The sequence below is a fragment of the Lytechinus variegatus genome, chromosome 16, assembly GCF_018143015.1.
Source record: "Lytechinus variegatus isolate NC3 chromosome 16, Lvar_3.0, whole genome shotgun sequence".
NCBI classification, from domain to species: domain Eukaryota; kingdom Metazoa; phylum Echinodermata; class Echinoidea; order Temnopleuroida; family Toxopneustidae; genus Lytechinus; species Lytechinus variegatus.
The window spans coordinates 15,182,764-15,209,914 of NC_054755.1; the positions used below are offsets into that span (position 1 = coordinate 15,182,764).

General features: G+C 34.1%; 2 long non-coding RNA genes across 2 annotated transcripts; both read left to right on the plus strand.

The window, feature by feature from the left end:
* The first annotated feature begins 7,256 nt into the window (after positions 1-7,256).
* On the plus strand, positions 7,257-10,999 carry LOC121430378. The gene is made up of 4 exons (XR_005972025.1): positions 7,257-7,835; positions 8,430-8,497; positions 8,791-8,862; positions 9,228-10,999. It is a non-coding gene; the product is annotated as an uncharacterized LOC121430378 (long non-coding RNA).
* Positions 11,000-12,975: 1,976 nt separating this feature from the next.
* On the plus strand, positions 12,976-15,481 carry LOC121429939. The gene is made up of 3 exons (XR_005971983.1): positions 12,976-13,563; positions 14,131-14,208; positions 14,620-15,481. It is a non-coding gene; the product is annotated as an uncharacterized LOC121429939 (long non-coding RNA).
* Positions 15,482-27,151: the final 11,670 nt, after the last annotated feature.

Below are 27,151 nucleotides of genomic sequence, written 5' to 3' on the forward strand. Positions count from 1 at the left end.
TAAAAAATATAGAGTTTGGATTTGGGTTGTCAAGAAAACTGTTGAAAGATTTATGAGTTTGAGGGACTTTGCTTGCCAGATTGTTACCAATATTTGAAAAATATGAATTAAATTCTTGTGCTATTGAGATGTTGTCGTCGGTAATTGTATTGTTTACTTTTATTTTTGTTATAGAAGTACTTTTTTTGTTTTTATTTAATGCTCCATTAATAATTTTCCATGTGTTCCTCATATCGTTTTTGCACAAATTGAGTTGGGAGGTATAATATTCTCTTTTTGCAATGCGTAATAAAGTAGTAAGTGTGTTTTTGTATGAAGTATATTTAAAGCGAGATTCGTTACTTTGTTTAGTTATGTATTTATAGTAAAGGTTGTTCTTTCGGTTGATTGATCTCAAAAGTGATTTAGTAATCCAAGGGTGGAGTGGAACCTTTTTATAAATCGATTTTCTGTTAGTGGTAAAAGGAACGTGAGTATCTAGAGAAGAGGTTAATTTGGAAATAAAAAAGTTATATGCGTCATCAACGTTTGTGGATTCAAAAACAGTTGACCAGTCTGTTGTATTTAAAGTATTAATTAGATTGTTAATGTTGTCATCAGTTATCTTACGAAATGGAGTATTGAATGTTTCTTTCATGATAATTTTATTTGTAGATAATTTAGCAAAAATTGGAAAGTGATCAGTAATGTCACTAAGGATAATACCGGCTTTGGGAATTTGTTGAGTTATATTACTAAAAATATTATCAATTAAAGTGGCCGAGTTATCTGTCACTCTTGTCGGTTTAGTGATAAGCGGTAAAAAAGAATATGAAAGAAACATTTCAAGAAACTCATGTGAGGTGCTGTTTGAATTACAATCTACTAAGTTAATATTAAAGTCACCCATAAAAAAGCAATCTTTATTTTTCAAAACAGGATTTGATAAAATTTCATTAAGAGATTCTAAAAAAGTATTAATATTAGATTGAGGGGGTCTATAAAAAACACCAAATACTAAGTTTTTACCTTTGGGGTTTGTGACTTCAACAAATAAGGTTTCTAGAACGTCGTTTGATATGGTCATGTTAGCTATAAGAGTATGGTCGTATTGTTGCGGTATGTAAAGAGCGACGCCACCCCCAGGTCTTAGTGTTCTATTGTTAACAATTAAATCAAAATCAGGGAGTGTGAAGAGGGAACATGGGTTATCAGAGAACCATGTTTCGGTTAAACCAATAAATGAAGTTTTCGGAAACCGGTTATTATCTAGGAAAAGTCTAAGTTTATCAAAGTTTTTACTGGCACTTCTGATATTAAAATGGAGAAGAAAAAAACTTTCGCCAGTGTTATCTGATGTAATGTATGATTTGAAATGTTGTTCTGTGAAATAATGTGATGTAGCGAGCTGTCCGAAGTGATCATTTGCATCCAAGTTGTAATTAAGATCGGATGTATTGTTGTCCATAAAATTCTGTATGTGCGCATCATAGTTGGAGTTATCATGATTATCTAGTGTGCGAGTAACGCCATGTTGTGCCGAGAGAGACAACAAGTCTTCGTTATTTAAAGAGCTAAATGGAAACCTAGAAAAATCCGTCATAAGCAGGGGAGATGGTGGTTAAATGGAACCTAAAGGAAAGTAGGAAACAATACACTGTGCGAAGTGCCTGTTCCGGAGTATGTGTAGAAGAGAAGAAAAAATGTGTGTCAGTGAAAAGGCAATAGAAGAGGAGTAAAAGAACAGAAATAAAGCAGGGGAATTGACCTCGTGCAGTGCAAAATTTGGAGTGGGGGGTTGGAAATAAAGGTGATGAGAAAGAGAAATAAAAAACAAAACAAAACAAACTTAACTGGTCCTTAGTGAATTACTAAAAATAGACCTAATGTAAACAAACAAGCAACAAATATCAACAAGAACGCAAGTAAGCAAAATAAGGCAAGGACAGAAAAAAAAATCATACTGTGTCCGTCTCTCCTGATGAAATCTATAAAAAAAAAACACAAAAAATAACAAAACGAGGTCATATCAAATGGAGACAGCTAAGTAGTAATTTAAAAAAAAAAGCAAAGCAAGAAGCAGGACTTAAGCCTGTGTGATGTGTAGAATAAAAAAAAAAATCGATAAATGCATTCTAGTGGTCTATCCGCAAATACATGTCGTTATATGTGTATACAAAACAAAAGCAAAGAAGATTCTGCAGTCAGATCGGATGGTTAAAAAGAAGAGAAAGAACCCATAACTTACATATGCTTGCAGATCTGCAACAAATTCAGCATTGAATGAACGCAATATACACATGAGTGGTTACAGACACTATACCCCATGTTTCAATTTTAAAAGAAATAAAAATAGTTGGCCCGAGTGAGGAAAATTATGCCCCCAGAAAAAAAAGCCGCATAATACTCAATAAGGCAAAAAATATAGGCCTATTGCAGAGTTACTAACAGTTTAAAGCAAGATATCAGCAAACATATGCTGAAAAGCACTACAAGAAAAATTCATATGAATATACATACAAAAAAAAAAAAAAAATCTTTGCGTAAATATACGTCAGTGGAAAAACTAGAGGCAAAATATTAAAATAAAAAAAAAAGGCCCAAAACATTGCAATGATTAAAGATTGTGTTAGCGATGCAGAATCTGGGTAGTTCTCAAATTCGCTGCAGGGACGCTTGCGAAATTCATTAACGCATCGATTCCTCCGAGAATGCAACCAGAGTCGCTGCGGAGAGCCCCGAGGCTCCCGCCGAAAGCCGGCGGACCGGGACAGCAGAAAATTCGAATATTTGCACCACTAGACACGACCAGACGCAAACATGTCGCCACCCAGAATTGGGGATTCCGGTGCTGACCCGGTCCACGAGCCCCCGGCAAAAGCCTCACAGCACCCCACCGCGACCCGAACTGCACCCCAAGGAACCAGCGCGATGCAGGGAGCCTCTACGCGGTAAATTCGATAGGTCCAAAATATACCAGGGAGTTTCCTTTCGTCACTGATATTGAATTGACAAATAAAATGAGTAATTTCCAAACAAAAGAAAAAAGGAGGTCATTAGAAAGCCAATGATAAGGCTTCGCGCTCCAAGCGCGCTTAATTCAGTAAAGTTCCATTTCTGATGTAGCCTATTGTCAAGTTTGCTGGTGCGTAATAAATACAAAATGAGACAACTGCAAAATGTGTTATCCTTATCAAGGAGTAATAAGTAAATTAGCAAAGAAATGTACTTCAATTAGTCGTATTAACCTTATATAACAAATTTGCAAATTTGGTTCCTGGTAAAAACTTGAAATTGGATGACCATCAAGCTTAACGACAAGCACACCTTGGGCGAAAGAACAGAATGGGTGTCTTGATAAAAGTATCAAGAGGTGCGCAGCCATGAGTTTGATTTTACTGAAATTGAGTATGATTTTAGGAAAATAAAAACGTAGTATATAGCAAATAGCTATTTGCTACTGATCAATTCAAATATATAACGGGGAAGAGAAATTACAGAGTAGCATGTTCGAAGTGGGGAAAACTGTACCAATAGAACAGAAATCAAATACTGATGACCAACGTGAAAGGGAGATGCGTGATTCTGTTCAAAATAGATGGCGATTGATATCAATCAGAAAGTAAACACTTTGGATCTCGTTGACACTTTGATTGGATGAACATGAAAATGAGACAATCATACCCTGTAAGCTTCAACATTGTGATTTCTCAAATTTGGTAGGGAGATTTTTTGTGAGAAGTTATGATACAATAAAGTAAATGTCTCTATCATGTCAATGTATTTTGTAAACGACGTGCTAAAGTGTATGTGGTTTCTAATCGACTCATATTAAGAAAATCATAAACGTACGAGAAAGGAAAACAATAAAGCCAGTGTCTATAGGTGATTGGATAGCACATGTTATAAAACGAACAAACAAAAAACCGATGCCAACATCATTTGGGATAACGATTCTGCGTTATATAAATACAAATGATTGATGGCCGGTAAGTCATAGTGTGTAAGATCCTGCATCCATCCTTAACTGCTAAAGACTGAATTAGGGTAGCTAGATTATTTAGAATTGGTACATGCTACGACTTAAAAGCATACTCACACAAACATCCGTGTAAGTTATTTATGGTTGAATTATATTAATAAGCAACACAATCTACTTTTGATGTACGAGATTTTATGTGCGATCCAGTTATGATTTCGATTTATGAAATTTATGGTTTGCCTCAGGCTTGAACCTAAAGCTAGGTGAACACAACATACAAACGAATAAGGTATCTATATAAAAAAACGGATCAATGTTGGGGAATATAAAAGTAGAGCCTATGAGGGAATGGGTGCCAAATTGAATACATCGTATATAGGCGAGATAACAATGATTTAGTACATGGTAGGCTTACTTTGATTGAAATATCCACTAACAGCACTTAGATGTTATAGAGAGTGAAAGATAAAGAGTAGTTTCCCCTTTTTTACCATTTATGCGAATAATAAAACTGATATCCAGATCGAGGAGATGCATATTGTCATAGTAACATTGTAACGAACACCGTGTTATTTCTTCTCGACATAATTATATTTGAATCAAAGTCAAAATGAACATCAAATTTGTAAATTTTCTTTCGTTAAGGAGTCGACATCATTATAAAAAAAAAAGTACTTGAGACTTGTACTGGAGGAAAATCATGAATGCGAAAACACCTGAAACATGCGAAAAGGTGAAATTCATTCATGCCGTCTTAAGAACGATCGAGGAAGATATTGATAAAAATTGTATAATCATGATAATAGTCCGAGATCTCGGTGACCAAGTTGTAAACATCCTACGAAAAATCAAAACCACGGGTCTTCAGATGATTCGAAGACTAAAATTAATCACTTGAGAAGGATGATATCTCATTATCGAAATGAATAGCGATAAAAAAAGGAAAAAACCGAAGGTGAAAACGTTAATCTGTTTATGTCTATTTGCAAAAAAGAAGAAGGAACGTTGCCGTCACAGGAAAATTAAAACTAACCTTGGTTCATACAGCGGGTTGAGAAAAATTAGAACACTACTCCAGCGTGACCAATGGTTGTGATGCGAGAGGCGTCGTCGGATGAAGACTCAAAATTAAAAGGGTCACCTCCACGGAGTCGCCATTTTCCTGCATAAAAACGCAATTTGGTTCCTTGAGCGTAAAGGGCCTGGACCTGTTTGGACCATTTACGTTTTTCTTGGAGGTCAGCGCTGGTAAGGTCATCGATGATGAAGAAACTCTGGTTTTTCAGAACGGAGCGAGCTCTTTTCATTACATCAACTTTATCGCGATATGACAAAAGCTTCACAAGAATGTGACGAGGTCTTCCGTTGGTTTTCCTACCGTCACGATGAGCTCGTTCAACCTTCGACGTAATACCGAAGAAAGATCGTAGTTTGTCCTCGGCTAGCGTGATACAATCTTCCTGGTGAGGTTCAGGAGCTGATGAAATCTCGGATGAAGATGCGCTATCGGCAGGAAGAGATGTTGGTTGCTGATACTCGTCGATCCCAACGAGACGAATGTTATTTCTCCTGGAGAATCGTTCCGATTTGTTGGTAGCAGCTCCGTTCTTTTCCACTTCTTCTTCCAAGTTCTTGATCCTGGTTTCTAGATGATTTTGTTTGACCTGAAGGTCATTGACCCTTTGTCGCTCGAACTCCAGGGAAGCCCCTAGTAGTGACTCAACAGCTTCAATCTTCTTAGCAAGCCGATCAACAGCCCTTTCAAGCATAGCTTCGAATTTCTTTGTTAGGAATAAATCCAATTTAGATTGTTCGAAGTCTTGATCTTGGAATGTGCGGTCAGGCGTAGAGGTGTTAGATCCGTTATCAGGTGTACTCACGGATGTGTTGGCAGGGCTGCTTACCTGGCTTGGCTCCCCAGGTCTCTGGCTGGGGGTAAGCTGATCCGGTAGAGCTTTGTACATGTTGTGCGAAAACGGGTTTTGCTTTTTCGTTGGTACAGATCCAGTGGTTTTTGTAGGCTTTCCCTTCTGAGATTTTCTTAGGTCGTAAGACATCTTATCCAATATAAAATTAGAAACGTTGTGTAGTTGTCCTTGGTTGGTAATCCGGCATATAACTGCAATTTAGACCTCAAAACAATGTAGAAATCAGGAGAGACGGATAATTTGCTGTTCTTGTTACGAGAGCACCATCAACTGAAAGCTCATGATTTCCGCACCAAAGCTTGCCTATGCATTTTTACGTACAATCACCAGGTTCCCGCCATTGCACATATCTTTAACATATGACCTTTGAAGCGTAGGTGCGTTGAACGAATCCGTTCATAAAGCATTGAGGATTGAATTTATGTTCGATATTGTCTGCATGGAAAAGTTATATTTAGAACTTGGAACCTCATAGTACTACTTCATTAACATTTTACACGAAATGTCGGATAATATTTCCAACCCTCATAAATATTTTAAAAGCTCATCTATGACAATCCATTAATGCTAAAAAATATCACTTTTCAAATACATTATAAACGGTGGCTATTGAATTATAATTGCGTAATATAAAGTAAATTCACTATTATTGACCCGACAAGGTATTATAAACCTTTCTTGTTATATATAACATTGACCAAATTGAATGGTTTACAAAGTTAGAGATGACGAGATGGATATAGTAATTATGTTGATGTTAGTGTTCATGACATTATGACATTTGTAAAAAAAAAAATGTGTTGCAGCTAAGTGAACCGATTATCAAGTAGTCTGCAACTGATTTGTTTTGGGAGCCTCGGAATGAATTAATTCGAAACAATGTAGGTGAAACTTGACTAATAGTTTTGTAAACATCATTATAGTTAATGTTGTAAATGCAGACGAAGAAACCGTCGTCGCCACCCAAAAAATGTCATCGTCAGCATGGTTCTACCGTTAATATAACGATCACGATCTCGAGCTCCCATTCAAAGTTCTGTACAAATGTTGTGGGTGACGAGTCTGATTAAGCGTTGAGGATGACGCTGTTTAATTAAGTAAGCACTAAGGTAAAAGGATATGATACAAACCATATCGAGAACGTGAAAATATTGACGTTCTGGCATGTTTGAGTTGTTATTCGTGATATGATCATGTCTGACATTTTAGAAATATGGTGAATTTGCTGCTGCTGGTGTTATTATGTTGTTGCTGTTGTTGTAATTACTGATGATGATGATGGTGATGATGATGATGATGATAATGATGATGATGATGATGATGATGAAGAAGAAGAAGATGGTCGTGGTGCCTGTGGCAGTGATGGTGGTGATGGTGACGATGGTGATGATGACGATATTGACGATGATGACGGTGTTGGTGGTTTGTTAGAATGTTTCTGATGGTGAGGGTGACGAATTACCAATCATGATAAGGTTTCTGACCATGGTAGCTATTATATAATTCAAAGATGCTTTGAATGCAATTTTGCAGTAATTTACACCACAATCATTATAGTTCCTTGATATTTGATCAAGTCCAGATCAAATACCATATTTGAGTAAATAGATTTCCATGAAATTATAATTGGCGTCGACCTCCATTTCAATAGATTACATTGAGGTATATCTCCACACATATTCATTTCGTATTTTTTTCAAATTAATCATTGCAAGTGTACACCATAAATAATCGTTATTCGTGATCTGACTTGTACGTCGAACAATCGAGAAGGGTGTGTGTGAGTTTTTGTGACAATTGTGTGATTACACGGCAATATTGGTATTCACTGATCATCGACCATATCTTCAATGCGTGAGCACGGTGTCACTGTGAGGTTAATACTTGCTGAGAGAACATATCACGATACATTGTCGACCAACGAACAACGTCGAGCTAGGTAAAAGGTAAGTGGATTACGTGGAAATTTCGTATAATAACTTTATATTTGATGGGAAATACTGGGTATTAATTTACATTAAGTAACTAGATATCAAGCACACCATTGCCATCGGTAGATAAAAGAACATGGGGGCTGGGATTATGGCTGTACTCTGCATATTTGAAATGTATGTAAGCCACCCGGTTCCATGACATTTGCTCTGCAGACAATTGCTCCACTGTAATTTCTACACACTAATGGAATGACTAACTTCAGCCCTGGGTTTAACACTTTACCCTATCCTAAACCTAAAATTAAAACCCTTTTTAGTTTGCAACCCTAACTCTCTATCGTAGACGAAATAAAGCCCGGAGCTATTGTCGCTGTAGCAAATGTCGTATCACCAAACCGGCGTCACCTTAATTCATGCACTATTATTTCCGTATTTACGTTATCGAATTAAAAGGTGCATTATCGTCTAAATGAATAAAAATTGTCCCATGGTCACTTTGAATTATTGGATGACGAAAACCATAACCATAGCCACGCAACTGCAAGAAAGTAATAATAATGTCTTATGTTTCCTTCTTTTTCTCTCCCCCTCTATCTCTCTTGAAAGATATCAAACAGTTGGGTGGTCTTACACAAATATTCGACATTGGCATAAGGCAAGGAAGCGAAGTAAGGGTAAGCAAATGTATCACCAAACCGGTGCCACCTTATTTTATGCACTATAATTTTGGCGTATACATTATCGAATTGAAAGTTAAAATGTCGTCTAAATTAAAAGATAAAACAGTAATACGCTCGATATTATAGGATGACGAAACATTTGCCATATCCATGAGAGCCTTCATTTCAAGACAATGTCGTATGTCTTCCATACTCCCCCCCCCCGCTCTCTCTCTCTTTCTCTCTCTCTATCTATCTATATATCTATCTATCTATTTATCTACTTGTATCTATCTATCTCTATTTAGATGAGTCAATATCATCAACAGAGTGGAAGGGACCCAGGTGGCAGAAAAAATGAACCTTCAGAACATGATCAGGTACGTCAATCCATTCCATATTCTACACTAAACACAAACTCATGATCATTAACAAGAAAACAAATGACATTTATAATGTTCACTAAAATCGATTGACAGTCAGTGACATTAGCTCTAGTCGTCTATTTATCTTAATTGTATAGTCGCTAAGACCAACCGAATATCACATGGAATACAAGTAACAAGTTATTTTTCCAAAACCTTAAATGTTTACATTTTGCAATGTCCAACATGACTCCCACATTTGCAATATCTATCGATCATGTCAGTAGAAAGTAGTGCGAAGAAACAACGTCTATGATCATATATGTCATCTCTTCCCACTAAACACATCTTTTTGTCTTTTTTTTCAATATTGTTAACAGGTAAAGATAAAGGTGGACTTTAACGGGACAAAAAAATCCTTAGAAGTAGTCTTGGATTGGACCCAAGACTTCCTGATTGAGCAGATCGCAGCCCTTATCAACGTAGATATAAGTCAATTTTACGTGACTTTTGAGAGTAAGAAGTTGCATGGTGCCAAAATGATATTTCATGTTGGAATACGGGATGGTAAAACAGTATATGTCAATTTGCGACTGCGAGGTGGGCTTAAAGTTATATTTTAATGATATAATAATGTACTCGGGAGCCGGTAGTGCATCTTTTCTCAATGCTATCATTCGCACTCCTATTTCCACAAGTAAGATTTACACTGCCCCACTCCAGAAAAACGATAGCTGCAGATGATATTATTTTTTCTAGCGTTTACTTCACTCATTCAAAATAATTTGGTTTAACTCTGTAAATTCATACTATTAAGTACATAGATAAACATAGTGAAACGATTCTCCACGTTTTAATGATTTTTCTTGTCGGTTCTCTGATGTATTTTTCTTATGTATTTGAATAATATGTATATCTTAGACATGGTTATATTCTCCAATTGAATTAAATTTCCTTTGCATTTATTACAGATTGAACAAACAAAATATATAACAGATATAGGAGTGACATTAAGTTTGATACCAAGTAATGAGGTGATTAGTCACAGGAAATTTCATCTAATTTACTGGAATTTTAGTCATCGAATGATCATAATGGAAATGATTTTATTACATGAATAAAGCTTCTTAATTCCGTCATCACCCATTCCACACTATTGGTCAAACACCCAGCTCTAAAAACTGCTGTATATTTTATAGAACGATTTATTCTTACATCATATACTGGATCTCACCATTCTATATAATGGCGCTATATAGTTTCAGGGGCTGAAAGCTCTTTTCAAAGGTGGCGGACACAATTGAGTTTACCATTTTTCTTTGTAAATATATATATTTACACACACATATGTACGAGAGACTAGTCGAACCGATACCCCTTTTCCTACCCAAGTTCTTAACCAAAATATATCGATATGATATATATTTCGAAATTCAAGGATACATGTTTGATTACGATTTTGAATGATGCATTTTATTCCATCATAAAAGAGCACAAATAGTGGGGATATTTTATATTGTGTCCCTCTATCCCCTTTGGTATTTTCGCCCATGTATAGTTCACTGCAAAAGTTCAGCCATATGTTAATATTAAATTGTTCATTAGTGATAATGTTCAACTGGTATTTGATTTTTAAAGTTTTGTCATGAATCGATTGTTTGGTACAAATGCATTGCTTTACTGTGATAAATTGATAGAATGTCTAGTAATCAAACTTATTGTGACAACCCAATATAATGAAAAGGGTTCAGATAGAGATTAGATATTTTTCAATTAAATGCCATTTAATCTGCATGCAAATGTATATACATGATGACACATGTAAGTGGTAGTTAAGGTGTTTAATGTGTGAAAATAAATGGAAATGTATTCATGAGGTTGATTGCCTGGAGTCGCTTGAATTCTTAAAATTATTAATACTATAAAAGATAACTATCGATTAGTATTCATCTTTTTATAAACTTTTATACACAGCCCCCAACATTCGAATATAAATGATACATTAATTTGTATTGAATTGCACACACTTTCTATTGTTTATACACTCATTTAAATTTATATACCAAAGGGTTTGCTCTTCTTTGTAATAAGTTTATCTATTTGTTCCTATGTGTGTCGTAATGATTTTTTCAGATTAAATGGTTTAGTTCCCCGGACACAGTGTGTGTCTTTTCTATATCTGTTTATATTTCGTAATCAGTTAAGAGAAAGTGACTGCCGCAAGAGACATACCGAAGATGATGATGTTGGTGATGATGATGATGATGATGATGATTAAGGTGATGATGATTACGGTGATGATGATGATGATGATGGTGATGATGATGATGGTGATGATGATGATGATGATTATGGTGGTGATGATGATGGTGATGATGATGATGGTGATGATGATGATGAAGATGATGATGATTATGGGGATGATGATGATGATGATGATGGTGATGATGATGATGGTGATGATGATGATGGTGATGATGATGATGATGATGATGATTATGGGGATGATGATGATGATTATGGTGATGATGATGGTGATGATGATTATGGTGATGATGATTACGGTGATGATGATGATGGTGATGATGATGATGGTGATGATGATGATGATGATTATGGTGATGATGATGATGGTGATGATGATGATGGTGATGATGATGATGAAGATGATGATGATTATGGGGATGATGATGATGATGATGATGGTGATGATGATGATGGTGATGATGATGATGGCGATGATGATGATGATGATGATGATGATAGTGATGGTGATGATGATTATGGTGATGATGATGATGATGATGATGATGATGATGGTGATGATGATGATGGTGATGATGATGATGATGATGGTGATGATGACTATGGTGATGATGATGATGGTGATGATGATGATTATGGTGATGATGATGAAGGAAATGATGATGATGGTGATGATGTTGATGATAATAATATAGATGTTGCAGATAGCAATCATGACATGAGGAAATTGGCCCAAAAATAATTTCGATGATGATACTGACGATGGTCATTGCCGAATGCAATTCATTAATGATGGCTTACTTTGAATGTTTTAAGAATAACATCCTGCATATTTTAAGAAAAACTGCATACTGCAGTGCTCCAGTCACACAAATCAAACCGTATCCAAACCGACCGATAGTGTGTCATTGGTAATAACGTTATATCTTTGATCGGTCTGGAGTCGGTTTCGTTGGTGTGACTGTAACATAAAGTTGATCTATGTATATGATGGCCTGAAGTATTTTGAAATTATTCCCAAAAGGTAACCTTGATATTTTTACGCAATACTGTATACTGTAAATGGAGGGAACATATAATTTTGCCGTTTCAAGCATGATCCTCGTCACTGCCGGGACACACTCCAAAAATAAAATAGTCAAATTTATTAGGGCTGTAGCCAGCTGGGTGCAGCTGTTATTTTAGTCATATTTCACTGTTTTTCGGTGATGATGTACTAGAACACAGTAAATTCTCACAAGGAAATATTATTAAATATGTCGGATATTTGTGTTCTAGTAAAAAGTGATTAGAAAACAGTAATACATCTCGATAACAGTTGCACCTGGGCCACCCAATTAGTTTCTTGTAACTGATGCGTTTTGAGCTTGGTAATTTTGAAATAAATTTATTCGAAAAAATGTAGATGATACTTGATTAATACCCATTGTTATAATCATTTTTCATGTCGTGTTTGCAGAAAAAGGAGTAGTCTCACCATCGAAAACAGGTCAATGTCAGCATGGTTGTACTGTTAATATAATGATCATGATCTCGACCTCCCATTTTAAGTTTTGTACAAATGCTTTTGGTGACGAATCTGATGTACAAAAAGTGAAAGAATATAATACAAACAAAATTTGAGAACGAGTCAGTATTTGCGTTCTGTCATGTTTGAGCTGTTTTTCGAGAAATGATAGTTTTTGAGCAATGATGATTGCGGTAACTTTGGTGGTGTTATTTCTTTGTTTTAATTATAAATGATGATGAGGAGGAGGAAGAAGAGGAGGGGGTGATGATGATGATGTTGATGAGGATTATGAGGATAATAATGTAATGATGATGATGATACTGTTGATGATGAAGAAGAAGATGGTGGTAGTGCTTGCCGCATTGATGGTGATGACGGTGACGATGGTGATGATGAAGATATTGACGATTCGTTAGAATGTTCCCGAAAGCGAGGGTGACGAAATGTCGGTTTAATGAATTACCACTCATAATGTTTGTGACCATGGTAGCTATTACATAATTCAAAGATGCTCTGAATGCAATTGTCCAGTAATATACACCACTATCATTATAGGTCATCTTTATTTAACAATTCCAGATCAAATACCATCTCACATTAAAGAATTCCCACAAAATTTTCATTGGTGTCGACCTCCATTTCAATAGATTACTTTGAGGTATATCTCCGCAAATATTCATTTCATATATTTTTTAAACTAATCATTGCAACTGTACACCATAAATGAATCGTTATTCATGGTCGGAATTGTACGTCGAACAATCGAAAAAGGATTGGAGTGAATTTGTGTTGAAATTTTTTATTGACACGACAACATTGGTATTCCCCGATCATCGAGTATATCTTCAATGCGTGAGCATGATGTCACTGTGAAGTTGATACCAAAGTAAAAAGGAGTGATACTGGAGTTGCTGAGAGAACAACATCAAGCAAGGTAAAAGGTAAGTGGATTATGTGGAAATTTCGTATAATAACTTTAAATTTGATATGAAATACTGGGTGAGAACTTACATCGAGTAACTAGATATCAAACCGATCATTGCCATTGGGAGATTTTAAAAAATGGGGGCTGGGATTATTGCTGCACTCGGCATATTTGAAATGTATGTAAGCCACCCGGTTCCATGACATTTGCTCTGGAGACAATTACTCCACTGTAATTTCTACACACTAATGGAATGACCAACTTCAGCCCTGGATTTAACACTATACCCAATCCTAAACCTAAAATTAAAACCCTTTTGCAACCCTAACCCTATATCGTAGACGAAATAAAGCCCGGAGCGATTGTCGTCGGAGCAAATGTCGTATCAAGCAATAGTTGCATTATCATCTACATAAAAACAAACTGTCACTTTGAATTATTGGATGGCGAAACCCATAACCATAGCCACACAACTGCAAGAATGTCGTCATTTTAGGAAATATTCTTATGTTTCCTTCTCTTTCTCTTTCTCTCTCTCTCTCCTCCTCTGTGTGTGTGGGTGTGTGTGTGTGTGTGTCTTTAGATGAATCAACCTCGTCACAACCAGAATGCAATCCCTCCCCCAGGTGGCATTGGAAACGAACCTTCAAGGCATGCTCAAGTACGTACATGTAAAAGTTGCTATAATTCATTCCATATTTTGCAAAAATGAATAATCACATACAAAAAAAGATATTTGCACTGTTTGGACTAAGATCAACTGGCATTTAGAGGCACTAGCACTTGTTGTCTCTTTATTTCATATGTATGTTCATTACGCCTGTCCGCCGGGAAAGGTTATGTATCATAACAAAATGTATTTTTATAGAAAATAATTGATATTTTTCATACTGTTAAGCACCAACTTTCACAGTGATTTGTGATATATGGAATCAGGATTTTTTTATTGTTGTTTATGCTGATATGTAGGGGAATGTACCTTACGTCACTGGGCAGACAAAATTCTTCCCTTTATATCAAAGATTTGTATAATATTTTTAAATTTCATTATTATGTGTCCGATTCTCCACAGGTTCAAATAATAGTCATAAAGACTGATGGGAATAGTATGACAATGGACGTAGTATTGAATTGGAGTGAAGACCTGTTGGTTGACGAAATTGGTGCCCGTATCAACATGGCTAGAAGCCAATTTTACGTCACATTCGGCAGCAAGCAGTTGGGCGGTTCTACGCAAATATTCGACACTGGCATAAGGCAAGGAAGCGAAGTAAGGGTTAATGGCCGACTTCGTGGGGGCGACAAAGCAAAATATTTTCCTTCAATCTAATGAATGTGACCTCCTGCATGTGATTGCTTAGTATATGTTCCACGCAAAAAGAAACGGTTCGATGTTCGATGTGTATGATGTATTCAATTTCTATATAAAGATCCATACTTTCCTGCTAAAAGTAGAATTTCACACTCTTAACACACATACAAATATTGTAGCAGTCCATTCATATACTGTATGTTGCCTTTTATCACATTGCAGTAATTGATTTCTTTCAATTCTTGCACGCTGTCAAAAACTTAATAATAAAAATAAATCCCCGCCAAGTTGAAGCCAGTGTAACAATTTCGAAATTCCTTTTGAAGCACATAGAGATAACTTAATATGCGCCTAATGCAGTACAAGTTCTAAAGTACTATCATTTATGTCTTACACATATGTGTCCTAATTTTGTATTGAAATCACTACTCATTTTATTGAATATTTGCATATTACATTTTTAACTGAAAATAGTCTATTTAAATGAATTGATGAGTAAATCTATGATTAAGTGAATTGATAAATCGTATTCATAAAAAAGTATCTACCTTATTAATACATTGTGGATTAAAATATATTTATACATCGATATACCGAACCTGTATATTTTGTAGACCGGTCATATAATTATATAATATTGACTGGCCTTGAGGGGAACATCAAATATATTGCCAGCAAAAGAATCATATTGGCCCGAGTCTTTAGACGAGGGCAATATGGGTCTTTTAAGGGCAATATATTTGATGTTCCCCGAAAGAAGAGCCAGTCAATATTTTTATTATCATCCAAATCAGATATCTAGAGCAAAAATCATGATAATGGTGATATTTCTTTTAAAAATAGAGTTCTATTGTGTCATGTTAATATCAGGGTCTAGGCTCTGCACTTTACCATTATGACGTACTTGCAAGCGCTCGGATCCAGTGATGTCTTTATTATGACGTATATTGTTGGCGCGCAGCTCCTTATGAAGCGTATCTCTTTATACGCATCCTCAAATGCCCGGATGTGAGACCAGGGAAAATAAAAAGGTATATTTTGCGTCGTCTCTCTGCATGCAAAGTAAATATGCGCATTGAGACCGAGGAAAATACAAATAATATACCTATATCTTCCCGATATTTATGAATCTAGGGCAATACGGTTTTGTTAATGACCAGCTCAGATGTCTGATACGGGTGATAATATTTGTTATCTAGCTTGTACATGATTTTTTTTCATTATAATAGAGCAAGTTCATTTGGGTTACATATCTATGACTCAATAGCAAGGGAATGTTTCTAAAAAAAATAGTGATACTGTCGACACAGTAATATCGTAATAACTCTTTCAAATTACATTTTCCTGAACTTAAAAGAATGCCCTGAAAGCTGGAAATCTATCTTAAGATCAATATGGGGTTAATCCTAAAAGAAATTCACTTTATAAACTTATCACTATACAAATTTTGATCTGTAATATTTATGTTCACCTTTTTTAAATGTATACGCCCATAAGAGGCTATAAAATTAAAAGCATTCAACATAAAAATTGATATAGGAAATCTTCATTTTAATATCTTTTTGTGATAGAAGATCAGTGCAAGTTATTCTGACACATCACCTTCTTTATCATAACACATTTTATGTTCTCCTTTTCTCGCTTAAATAACCAGCATTACATTGACTATTTTTAATCAGAATTAACATTCTAGTAATAAAATAATTTTTCGATTATGCTCATGACGAAAACAATGTTTCACAAGTAACACTTTAGTCGTATTCGAAACTATTCTCGTAATAAAAAAGAAGTAATAGTCTAACCCTCATGGAATTGAATGCATTTGAATTAATCTTTATTGATATAATCATATTGCAATAGACGTTATTTTCTATGTTTTGAAACAATCTTAACTCAAATGATATAAGGTCACACTGCTTTTCTTTTAATCAATTGACTTTGCTTAAATAATTATAATCAAATTCACAAAATGATAAAGCTTCGGCTGATATTCTGTCTTTCATTCTTTGATATAAAATTTAGCATTTTTAATTCTATCGTCTTTAATGCCATTGCTAAAACGAGAAGAGAATATAAGGTGAAAGGGATTCATTGTGTGTGTGTATGTGAGAGAGAGTTATTGGATATGTATGTGAGTGAGTGTTGGTGGGATGTGTATTTACAGGTAGGTATGTGTGGGTGTGTATGTGCGTGTGTGGACTCGTTAGTGCTTTGTTGCATGTGCTTTATGAAGAATGAATAGGGAAGGGAAAAAGAGGAAGGACAGGGTGATGGAAAGATGCAAAGGGTTGAAAAGGAGAGGTAATAAGAAGAGAAGAGAAGAGGGAAGAGGATGATAAACTGGATATAGAATACTAGAAATAGAAATAAAGAGATAGAGAGAGAGACAGACAGAGGGAGAGACAGACATAGATAGAAAAGAGAAAAAGGGAGATGGAGACAAAGATAGGTGTAATGAGAACTTTGTATTAACAGAAGTCGGAAGATTGAAAGGCAGGGGTCTAATCATAACACAACAATTGGACTTGATGTTGACGATGATGAGATCGTAAAAACTACGACCACATCACAGATGCCCATGACAACTACGGTGACGATGACGACGATGATGTTGGCGTTGAATTATGAATATTGAATTTGTGATGAAAATGAAGTTGATTACGGTGGCAATGACGACAAAAAAAGACGGATGATAACGAAGGGGGAAAGGTAAATGAGGCAGAGAAAGTGAAGAAATAAAGGTTGGGACATTTTAATGCTAATGAAAGATACAGAGGTAAAATTTCTGCAAAAGAATTATATTGCTGCTGTAAGTTTGGTATAAAGATTTGGGAAATATCAGATAATGCGTTAAATCCGGTATTTATTCTAACTGGGAAACAAGTAATCTGATCGCATATGTAACTTCAAAATTTATTGAAGGGATAAAGGGTCATTTTAGAATAGTTTTGAATAATATGAACAGACATCATCAGAGAAAAATCGCCGAAAATTGAAATTGATAAAATCATCATCAAGGTTTTTCGAGAAGGAAACGTGTCTTTCTCATCAGCGATTGGAAAATGATTTGTTGCGATAGGGTGTAAGTGTGTCTGCGTGTATGACTCTGAGGGCTTGTGTGGTGAATTGATCATGTTTTGTTTCTAGAATTCGAGGAAAGCTATACTGGGTAAAGAAAATGGACAGTGGGAAGCCCCCATTCAAGACTAGTGGTTGAATTTTGCCAAGCATCAGTAATCTAGTACTTAACAGTACCTCAGTGAGTTAGTTGTGCACTTCATCCTATATTCTGAAACGCTCCCCGCCCCACCCCTCTCGTGATAAGCAGGAACATACCATGGGAGAGTCGACACCAACCCCGGGTCCAAGATACAATGAACCTTTCCGTAAAAGGGTAAGTTTAACCTTAACAATAAAAATGTTTGATTTCATTCTGTTGTGGTCAATCTCAAAATTGATTGCAGTGTCGAGAACTGGTTGAAAATATTCAGATTGTTGTCATCAATTCCCCATTTTATCAAATGTTGTTAATATGAAAATTTAACATCCTTCACTAATGACATGACTAACAAGAATGTGCCAGTTGCAAATAAGAGAACGTATGTCTAAAATAAGATGTGTCGATTTATTTTGCATGTAGATATTTCTCTGATTTTAAATCCAATTGTACAATATTTTCTTTAACAGATTAAATCATTGCCTGGCTTGTGCGGAATCATCTACTTCTTTATTTTCCTTGCGTTGTTCATCGGTTTTCTGTACTATACTGGAGTGATATGTTTTTCTTTTTCAAAGACTATGCAAATTTATCAATGCTGAAATGGCATATACGAACACTTTTGATCGAATTAGATTACAGGGTAGGTAATATGATGTCTGGTCTGATTTTAACATTATCTAAAATATCCCCTTTCCCTAAAATACCATCCACGACGACAAACATTGGACCCCGTGAAAACCAACTAGAAAAAATAATAATAAAGAAATTGAAAAATCCATAACAGACATCATCAAAGAAAAATTCCCTAAAAATCTAAATTGATCCAAATTACCACCATGGATTGTTCGAGAAGAAAACGTTCCACTGACGTATCTGTCTCATCAGAGATGGGAATCCCCCGACTAAAAATTATCATCACCACTGCCCTATAAAGGCTCGACACCGACTACGTCCTCATCAGATTTTCCTTCACACAAGCAAGGAAACTTTTGAATGGTTGAAACCTTCGATATCATCAGGAATCGAGCAGATTTCATCGAGCTGAATTCAACAACGTCAAACAAATTATGAGTACATACGGAACCACAGGCAACGAAGGCGGCGAAGGTGATGACGGATACGGTGAAGGGACCTACGGCGTTCAAAAAAACGAGCCTCCTGAGCATGGGCCAGGGAACGAAGGCAGCGGAGGTAATGGCGGATATGGAGAAGAGACCCATGGAGTTCAAGGAAATGAGCCTTCCAGGCATAGGGTAAGTTCAGATCAACTTATATGTTCTATTTTGAGGGTCAAATTTTATGGAAGGATAACAATACGATAGAATTTATGTATATATGTGGAAAAAAATGTTAAGAATGGAATCAGTACTGGATGATGATCATGTTCATGAATAGAATATCAAAATATAAGAAAAATATGGCAGTATATAAAAAAAAAGTTTTTCGAAATTACAATTTAGTTTCCCTACTCTTAGATAAAGCTATCCACTTACTGGATCATTACAAAACTTTCTCCGATATTTCCGATATATCTTATTTGGTAAAGGCATAGCATATCAAATCCAAATCAATCTGTGAGTAGCATTCATATTCGGGTTTTTTAAAGAATAATTTCACAATACTTTCCTGTAAATGTGTTTTACAACTTATGATAATCTAGCTTTGACCTTAATTTGAGTATTTAATTTGGGATACAGTTACAAAATATGATTTGATAAGGAGAAATATAACAATGTCTTACCTTATTTCATGATATTATTCCAAATTTATATCCAAAGATAAAAAAGTTTAAATGCATAGAGAAACGCAACAACTCATAATTTTTCTCCATTTTATCACGTTTCCAGGGCGACATCAATTTTTTTGTAAAGACCACTGGAAATTCAATTCGAATGAATGCCAACTCAAACTGGACTCTCAATGAACTACACAGGAGTGCCGCCTCAACGTGCAGTATGGACCATAGCCAATGCTACTCAACTTGCGTTGGTATAACACTATCTGGATCCCGAAAGATTTTCGAGACAAGTATTCAGGACGGTTCAACTATCAACGTGAATGCACGTCTACGTGGGGGCTAAAGATGAGGTGATACATGAAACTGTTTGACGTAACTTCTAAAGATGATATTGACAGATTAAGATTTGAAAAGGCATATGCCAGAAGACAAGAATTTGAAATGAAGCAATGAGGTTTATACGACTAATGTCTGCACGGGTGCAGGAAGGAATCATCAGTGAAAATTGTTGAAAATAGTTATAGCATCGGAAATGAATCAGCGAACATAAGAGCTGGATGACATCACAGGGGAGATGACTATATCTAAAACATGTTAGACTGCAAAGCTGTAAATCTGATTCGAAATTTTAAAAGAAATGCAAGCACGTCCTGCCAAATGATATTGGGTTCAGCGCTGAGTACCACAAGCCCCAAACTTTGTGAACGAGCTTAACGTAAAATGCAAATTTGTTTTAAGGCGTAATCACCCAGTCAAATCGTTCTAAATTGATTTCCGTAACAAAGCCACTTTAGAATAATTCGCTGTGTAGTTATGTGTTTTTGTTTAACAAGCTATGGATTGGATAATTAATGTATCAACTAAACATATATGTCAAATATTTATTTACAAAATGAAAATGATTGTTCCATCAGTAATGTGGAAGTAGTAATTATAGCTTTAGAGTTAATTTTTTTCTATTCATATTTTATCACTTTTACAGTTCGAATCTCAACAATTTTGCAACATTCACTTTTGTCTGGTTTAATCTAATTAAACTTCATATTATAACAATTGCTGTTTCACTTAAATCATCAATTTCATTATTGTGTACTTGTAGAATTTAAATTTTGTATTTTCAAGCAAAATTATTGGAAAGAAATGTTTTTTGAATGTTTGTATTCATCTCTGATTGACTAAAAAGTATAACCTTGAAGTCAGATAGATTAAATGCTAAATTAACAATGATATAAACTATATCCCATTGTTTTTATATTAAAATTGCTTTGAATATGTTGGTCATGCTATGATGATATTAATAGAAGAGCGAGGGAGAGAGAGTGTGTGTTTGTGTGAGAGGGTAGTGTGGGTGAGGGTGGGCGTGTGTGTGTGTATGTTTGTATATGTGAAAAAGAGGGGGAGAGATAAAGAGAGACGGGAGAGAGAAAGAAAGTATATGCAAGTGAGGGGAGAGAGAGAGAGACACTTGGTATTTAGTGTGATGGAGAGTTTGAATATAATAGATATCAAATAATGCATCTTAGATGCATACATGTATGAGTTTTGGAAGGGAAGGCGAAGAGAAGTAATTCAAAAGCAGAAGACAAATCAAGATGTTATTCTCAAAGAATCGTATTCTAAAAAAATCATGAAATAGTGCGAAAGATAATTTATGTAAGGGTGCAAGAATCTGAGAGAAAGATTGTATATTTGACAAAAAAATGTACAAAGATATATGAAAATAAATATTGGATGGATAGCATGAAAAAGAATTTTACTGACAAAGATAGAGGAACAGAAAATAAGAAAGCAAAAAGAGAGAGGGGGGAGAGAGTGTGAGAAAAAGAGAGAGGGGGATTTAACGTTGATGACGAAACTATATAGGGCTATAACACGCTGGAAATTGTAAACACTATTGACCCTTGAACCATCGGTATTTGCGGAATAAGACGACAATTCTTATTGGCTGTTATAATATCACATAGCGCCTGATGAAACAAGACATTCGATTGAACTGAATGCCCAAATGATTTGCATGATTTTGAAATGCAAATAGCATGCCTCTTGAATATGGGGAGTGGCTAATTTCAATAGGTAATGAATATTCATTATAAAGGGAGTAGCAACCGTGCTCTACACAAGAGCACAAAGAGATTTGTGAATATAGATTTGTAAAAAAAGGAAAAGTTATACATCTGTATCCATTTTGATCCGTACTTTGAATTCATTTACATGTACATAATACTATTAGGAGCCGAATTTGAAGTTCTTTCCCGTTCTTATTTATTCATTTCATAGAACTATGTATACACGTCATAATGCAAGAGACATGTATGAACTACTTGTGCTGGCGCACTCTCTTCGAATCCATTGTGTGCGAAACTGACACAACAACACTACATAAGTGTAAACGCGAGAGGGCGGTAGACTATTACTTGATGTGACAAATGTTGAATTTATTTGTTATTTTTTGGCTGTTCCATCAGAAATGAATACCGATAGTTTCAAAACATTATAGAAAAAGGATTTGAACTAAAATATGACATTTCCCTGGGATGTGTGTACATACATGATCATTATTACGAAGATCATTGATTTTAGCACCCCTCAACATAGGGGTATGTTTGACTCCATATAACAAGCGTTTTTGCCCGTGACGATGCACAAATTTCATATTTTCCATCTATTTCGGACTATAATCTTTAATATAAGCTGAAGTTTGGGCCAATTCAGTGATTCAAACTTGTCTTACAATGGGGGTGACGATTGCATGTCAAGAAGACCGTAGAAGAAGCAGATCGCGTGAATGTGACTAACCACAACCCAACACAAGGTGGCGCTATGACACATAAGCCGACTTGTGCGTCATTACTTGCTCTGTTATGGCACTCTCAGTGCAGGAGAGCGGGGAAGCAAGGTATATGATGTTTTTAAAGAGAATTATCTATTACATTCTTGTAAATGTATACAATTTGCTTGTTAATTTTGGGGGGGAGGGGGGTCTAAATTCCGCGGTCGTTCTTTAACCACCTTCTCTTATTTCAGTCTCCTTCTTGCTCTTTATTTATTATCTCTTTCTTATATTCTTTATTTTTCCTTCTTCCATCTTCTCTTATGTTATTCTTTGTTTTTCCTTCTTTCATCTTCTCTTATGTTATTCTTTGTTTTTCCTTCTTTCATCTTCTCTTATGTTATTCTTTGTTTTTCCTTCTTTCATCTTCTCTTATGTTATTCTTTGTTTTTCCTTCTTTCATCTTCTCTTATGTTATTCTTTGTTTTTCCTTCTTTCATCTTCTCTTATGTATTCTTTGTTTTTCCTTCTTTCATCTTCTCTTATGTTATTCTTTGTTTTTTCCTTCTTTCATCTTCTCTTATGTTATTCTTTGTTTTTCCTTCTTTCATCTTCTCTTATGTTATTCTTTGTTTTTCCTTCTTTCATCTTCTCTTATGTTATTCTTTGTTTTTCCTTCTTTCATCTTCTCTTATGTTATTCTTTGTTTTTCCTTCTTTCATCTTCTCTTATGTTATTCTTTGTTTTTCCTTCTATCATCTTCTCTTATGTTATTCTTTGTTTTTCCTTCTTTCATCTTCTCTTATGCTATTCTTTGTTTTTCCTTCTTTCATTTTCTCTTATGTTATTCTTTATTTTTCTTTCATATTCTCTTATGTTATTCTTTATTTTTTTATTTTATCGTCTTCTCTTATGTTATTCTTTGTTTTTCCTTCTTTCATCTTCTCTTATGTTATTCTTTGTTTTTCCTTCTATCATCTTCTCTTATGTTATTCTTTATTTTTCCTTCTTTCATCTTCTCTTATGTTATTCTTTGTTTTTCCTTCTTTCATCTTCTCTTATGTTATTCTTTGTTTTTCCTTCTTTCATCTTCTCTTATGTTATTCTTTATTTTTCTTTCTTTAATCTTCTCTTATGTTACTCTTTATTTTTCCTTCTTTCATCTTCTCTTATGTTATTCTTTGTTTTTCCTTCTTTCATCTTCTCTTATGTTATTCTTTGTTTTTCCTTCTTTCATCTTCTCTTATGTTATTCTTTGTTTTTCCTTCTTTAATTTTCTCTTATGTTATTCTTTGTTTTTCCTTCTTTCATCTTCTCTTATGTTATTCTTTGTTTTTCCTTCTTTCATCTTCTCTTATGTTATTCTTTGTTTTTCCTTCTTTCATCTTCTCTTATGTTATTCTTTATTTTTCCTTCTATTATCTTCTCTTATGTTATTCTTTGTTTTTCCTTCTTTCATCTTCTCTTATGTTATTCTTTGTTTTTCCTTCTATCATCTTCTCTTATGTTATTCTTTGTTTTTCCTTCTATCATCTTCTCTTATGTTATTCTTTGTTTTTCCTTCTTTCATCTTCTCTTATGTTATTCTTTGTTTTTCCTTCTTTCATCTTCTCTTATGTTATTCTTTGTTTTCCTTCTATCATCTTCTCTTATGTTATTCTTTGTTTTTCCTTCTTTCATCTTCTCTTATGTTACTCTTAATTTGTCCTTCTTTCATCTTCTCTATGTTATTCTTTGTTTTTTTCCTTCTTTCATCTTCTCTTATGTTATTCTTTGTTTTTCCTTCTTTCATCTTCTCTTATGTTATTCTTTGTTTTTCCTTCTTTCATCTTCTCTTATGTTATTCTTTGTTTTTCCTTCTTTCATCTTCTCTTATGTTATTCTTTGTTTTTCCTTCTTTAATCTTCTCTTATGTTATTCTTTATTTTTCCTTCTTTAATCTTCTCTTATGTTATTCTTTATTTTTCCTTCTTTCATCTTCTCTTATGTTATTCTTTGTTTTTCCTTCTTTCATCTTCTCTTATGTTATTCTTTGTTTTTCCTTCTTTCATCTTCTCTTATGTTATTCTTTATTTTTCCTTCTTTCATCTTCTCTTATGTTATTCTTTGTTTTTCCTTCTTTCATCTTCTCTTATGTTATTCTTTGTTTTTCCTTCTTTCATTTTCTCTTATGTTATTCTTTATTTTTCTTTCATCTTCTCTTATGTTATTCTTTGTTTTTCCTTCTTTCATCTTCTCTTATGTTATTCTTTGTTTTTCCTTCTTTCATCTTCTCTTATGTTATTCTTTGTTTTTCCTTCTTTCATCTTCTCTTATGTTATTCTTTGTTTTTCCTTCTTTCATCTTCTCTTATGTTATTCTTTGTTTTTCCTTCTTTCATCTTCTCTTATGTTATTCTTTGTTTTTCCTTCTTTCATCTTCTCTTATGTTATTCTTTGTTTTTTTCCTTCTTTCATATTCTCTTATGTTATTCTTTGTTTTTCCTTCTATCATCTTCTCTTATGTTATTCTTTGTTTTTCCTTCTATTATCTTCTCTTATGTTATTCTTTGTTTTTCCTTCTTTCATCTTCTCTTATGTTATTCTTTGTTTTTCCTTCTTTCATCTTCTCTTATGTTATTCTTTGTTTTTCCTTCTTTCATCTTCTCTTATGTTATTCTTTGTTTTTCCTTCTATCATATTCTCTTATGCTATTCTTTGTTTTTCCTTCTTTCATCTTCTCTTATGTTATTCTTTGTTTTCCTTCTTTAATCTTCTCTTATGTTATTCTTTGTTTTTCCTTCTTTCATCTTCTCTTATGTTATTCTTTGTTTTTTTCCTTCTTACATCTTCTCTTATGTTATTCTTTGTTTTTCCTTCTTTCATCTTCTCTTATGTTATTCTTTGTTTTTCCTTCTTTCATCTTCTCTTATGTTATTCTTTGTTTTTCCTTCTTTTATCTTCTCTTATGTTATTCTTTGTTTTTCCTTCTTTCATCTTCTCTTATGTTATTCTTTGTTTTTCCTTCTATCATCTTCTCTTATGTTATTCTTTATTTTTCCTTCTTTCATCTTCTCTTATGTTATTCTTTGTTTTTCCTTCTTTAATCTTCTCTTATGTTATTCTTTGTTTTTTCCTTCTTTCATCTTCTCTTATGTTATTCTTTGTTTTTCCTTCTTTCATCTTCTCTTATGTATTCTTTGTTTTTCCTTCTTTCATCTTCTCTTATGTTATTCTTTGTTTTTTCCTTCTTTCATCTTCTCTTATGTTATTCTTTGTTTTTCCTTCTTTCATCTTCTCTTATGTTATTCTTTGTTTTTCCTTCTATCATCTTCTCTTATGTTATTCTTTGTTTTTCCTTCTTTCATCTTCTCTTATGTTATTCTTTGTTTTTCCTTCTTTAATCTTCTCTTATGTTATTCTTTGTTTTTCCTTCTTTCATCTTCTCTTATGTTATTCTTTGTTTTTCCTTCTTTCATCTTCTCTTATGTTATTCTTTATTTTTCCTTCTTTCATCTTCTCTTATGTTATTCTTTATTTTTCCTTCTTTCATCTTCTCTTATGTTATTCTTTGTTTTTCCTTCTTTCATCTTCTCTTATGTTATTCTTTGTTTTTCCTTCTTTCATCTTCTCTTATGTTATTCTTTGTTTTTCCTTCTTTCATCTTCTCTTATGTTATTCTTTGTTTTTCCTTCTTTCATCTTCTCTTATGTTATTCTTTATTTTTCCTTCTTTCATCTTCTCTTATGTTATTCTTTGTTTTTCCTTCTTTAATCTTGTCTTATGTTATTCTTTGTTTTTCCTTCTTTCATCTTCTCTTATGTTATTCTTTATTTTTCCTTCTTTCATCTTCTCTTATGTTATTCTTTGTTTTTCCTTCTTTCATCTTGTCTTATGTTATTCTTTGTTTTTCCTTCTTTCATCTTCTCTTATGTTATTCTTTGTTTTTTCCTTCTTTAATCTTCTCTTATGTTATTCTTTGTTTTTCCTTCTTTCATCTTCTCTTATGTTATTCTTTGTTTTTCCTTCTTTCATCTTCTCTTATGTTATTCTTTGTTTTTCCTTCTTTCATCTTCTCTTATGTTATTCTTTGTTTTTCCTTCTATCATATTCTCTTATGCTATTCTTTATTTTTCCTTCTATTATCTTCTCTTATGTTATTCTTTGTTTTTTCTTCCTATTATCTTCTCTTAAGTTATTCTTTGTTTTTCCTTCTATTATCTTCTCTTAAGTTATTCTTTGTTTTTCCTTTTTTCATCTTCTCTTAATGTATTATTTGTTTGTTTTTTCTTTCGACTTCTCCTATGTTATTTTTTGCTTTTCCTTATGCTCCGTTTTACCTTTTATCCTATTTTATGAAGAAATAATTGATTATTAAAAAGAAGGCGGATCGAGGATCAAAGGGGGTAATTGCTTGCGAGACGTGTGTTCGTCAGGCGCGTTTTTTTTGGGGGGTTGCTTTGGGGACTACTTCCCCAAAATCGTTCAAGTCCTCCCCCCTCCCGAAAATTTTTCGACCAGAAAGAAAGAAAATTATATACATGTATATTGGTCATATACGCGTATCCATTTATTGCTTAATGCAG